The following is a 3,475-nucleotide window of genomic DNA, read 5'->3' on the forward strand; positions in this document are numbered from 1 at the left end:
GTACCTGCACAATGAATATTTGTATACCTAACCCTTAACTGTACCCCACAATTTTAAAATAAAAAATATGTTAAAAAAACAAAAACCTTTTTTTTTTAAGGTTGTACAGCTATTGTATGACTCCATTTTTTTTTTTTTTCACTTTGAGTAGAGCCTTATTCGCCCAGGCTGGAGTGCAGTGACATGATCTCACTCACTGCAGCCTCAACCTCCTGTGCTCAGGCGATCCTTCTCCTCGGCCTCCCAAGTATCTGGGACTACAGGCACCAACCATGCCTGGCTAATATTATTTTTTGTAAAGATTAGGTCTCGTTATATTGCCCAGGCTAGTCTTGAACTCCTGGGCTCAAGGGACCCTCCTGCCTTGGCCTCCCAGAGTGCTGGGGATTACAGGGGTGAGCCACCACACTTGGCCTGTATGACTCCATTTATGTGACATTTTGGACAAGGCAAAGCTGTAGGGACAGAGAACAGAGCAGTGGCTGCCGGGCTGAGATAGGGGAGGAGGGAATTTTGGGGGAATGGTGAATTTATTACTTATCTTGATGGTGGTGGTAGTTAAATGACTCTATCCCTTTGCCAGATCTCATACATCTATAGTTAAAAAAAAAGGACAATTTTACTGTATTGAAATGAAAACAAATTAAAATATGAATGCAGCGTCCTCTTAAAATGTCTGACGAGAGGTTTATAAAGAATGAAACAAGGGCACAAGGAGTTATTAAAGGGAACATTCTCGGGTCTCTGGGGTGGTGGGAACTGTTGGTTGGGTGTTTGCCCGCCAGTCCTGTCTCCAGCTTCCCTCTCCCCTCTCTGCCAGCATTCAATGGCTGCAGCGTGACCGAAAGACAAGGGGCATCTTGTGGAGCCCAGAAATAAATAAATGTCTGTCCCAGGTCGCCACGGCAACCATGACATCACCCGCAGACCGTGAGGCTGGCACCCTTGGTGGCTGGCTGGTGTTGGTCCCAGGAGCAGAGAAGGCAAGGCCCCCAGCCTGTGCCTGGCAGCAGGCGGAGGAGGAGGACTCCTTAGGTGGGGAGGACTTGGAGGACCTGGCTCGGAGGCAGGTGCCAGTTGCAGCCCTCTCCCTTTGCCTCTGTGCCCCCTGCCTGGTCGGTGGGAGTGTCCACTGGCACGGTGTCCTTGGGGACGTCTGGACGGCGTGGATCCACGCGAACCCTGGGTGTGCCTGCGTCCGTGTCCCAGGGCTGCAGTCACAGGTGGGCCACAGGCCGGGTGGCTTCAAACAACCGATGTTTCTTCTCTCACCACCCCAGAGGCCTGAAGTCTGGGACCAAAGTGTGGGCAGGTGGTAACCCTGGAGGCTCAAAGGGAGAATCTGTCCTGGGCCTCTCTCCCCCTGCTGGTGGGGCCAGCAGTCCAGGGTGTTAGCGCATCACGGTGACCCCTGCTTCCGTCATCACACAGCCATCTTCTCCCTATGTCTCTGCCTTCAGTGACCTTCTCCTCTCCGTCCCTCTCGTCTTCTCGTAGACCCCTGGTCATGTCGGATTAGGGCCCACCTACCCCCGTGTGGCCTCATCCTAACTGATTCCATCGGTAACAATCCTGTGCTCAAAAAAAAGGTCGCATTCTGGGACACTGGGAGTAAGGACATCGACGTTGGAATTCTGGGAGGGCACGGTTCAACCCGTAACCCTCTGTTGTTATTACTGATTATTTACGAGCCAGTCTCAGCCACGGACACCTTCCGGGCCACCCGCAAGGAGGGCAGGCTGACAGACTGGTGGTTGTGGGCTCCTGGCAGGCCCCTTGGGTGAGGGCACCTGACTTTGACTGCTGGACCCACCCAGGTGCCAAAGAGGCCAGCATAGGAAACCCAGACCCAGGAGTCCCAGGACAAGTCACAGTGTCAGAGACTGGCAGACATCCCCCACCCCCATTCTTTACTCTTGTCATCCCTACACCAGCACACACAAAGCCCACATACACAGTGTGCTCCATAAATGCTCTGTGAACTGTGCTGGCATTCAGAAGGTACTCAACGAATGCTCCAGGGGCTGTACTGGCAGGGACCTGGCATACATAAGGTGCTTAATAAATGCTTCATAAACTATACTTAGCATGCCAGCCAGCACATAGAAGGTGCTCAATGTCTGCTTCAGAAACTATGCCAGCATGAATCTGACATACAGAAGGTGCTTCATAAATGCTTCATGAACTGTACTTCGCACGGAACCAGCTCACACAATGTGCTCTATAAATGGCCCATGAACTGTACTACCATGACCCCAGCATACAAAAAGTGCTCAAGGCCGGATGTGGTGACTCAAGCCTGTAATCCCAGCACTTTGGGAGGCCGAGGTGAGGGGATTGCCTGAGCCCACGGTTTCGAGACCCGCCAGGGCAACTTGACGAGACCTCGACTCTACAATAAATCAAAAAATTAGCTGGGTGTGGTAGTGTGCACCTGTAGTTCTGGCTATTTGGAAGGCTGAGGTGGAAGGATCGCTGGAGCCCAGCAGGTCGACTCTGGGGTGGCCCTGAGTGCCGGAGTGAGACTCCAACTCAAAAAGATAAAAATAAGAATAAAAAATAAATTAAAAATTTTTTAATGTGCTCAATATCTGCTCAGTAAACCACATGCATTAAACCCTTTGTTCTGAGCCATATGCTCATTTCTTATGGGTGAGGGGTCTACAGAATGATCATTGGGCCCTCGGGGGAGAGCTTTTGGTGTGTTTTGTGGAGTTTAACTCCCTCGGGTGGCTGACACGTGGTGTAGACTGTCTACCACCTGGTTCTGAACTCGTGTGAGCCCAGGATGTGGGCGTGGCTGTGGTCTCCTCTGGGCGGGAGCCAGGTATGTGCAGAACTCACCCCCTTGGAAGCCACTTCCCTGCCCACCTCCACCGTGTGGCCTTCCCAGCCTGATTTCACGCCCTTGTACAGACTCATGTAACGGCAGAGCCCAGTGCTGGAGTCAGCCAGGGCTGGGGAGTGTCCCATTCCATTGGTGATCTTGTTTCCTGTGCTTCCCCATTAATAAATGGGTACTGCCTCCACAGGGTGCTCAGTGAGGATCACAGGCAGAGGGTGATGCTGTGAAGATTCCAACTCCCCCCTCAACACCAGGAAGGTTTATTTATTGTTTTTTTAATTACAAAATTTTTTTGAGTTGAGATCTCACTCTGTCACTCAGACCGGAGTGCAGTGGCACAATCATGGCTCACCGCAGTCCCCTCCCAAGTAGCTGGGTCTACAGGTGTGTGGCACCATGTTCAGCTGATTTTTTTATTTTTTTGTAAAGATGAGGTTCTGCTTGTTTCCCAGGCTGGTCTTGAACTCCTGGACTCAAGTAATCTTCCTGCCTTGGCCTCCCAAAGTGCTGGGATTACATGCGTGAGCTACTGCAACCGGCCGAGAATATTTATTTATTTATTTTTATTTATTTTTTGTTTTGAGTTGGAGTCTCACTCGGTCGCCCAGACTGGAGTGCAGTGGCCGCTCC

Source organism: Carlito syrichta, unplaced genomic scaffold (genome assembly GCF_000164805.1).
Source record: "Carlito syrichta isolate Samal-C Ts95f unplaced genomic scaffold, Tarsius_syrichta-2.0.1 Scaffold303095, whole genome shotgun sequence".
Taxonomy (NCBI): domain Eukaryota; kingdom Metazoa; phylum Chordata; class Mammalia; order Primates; family Tarsiidae; genus Carlito; species Carlito syrichta.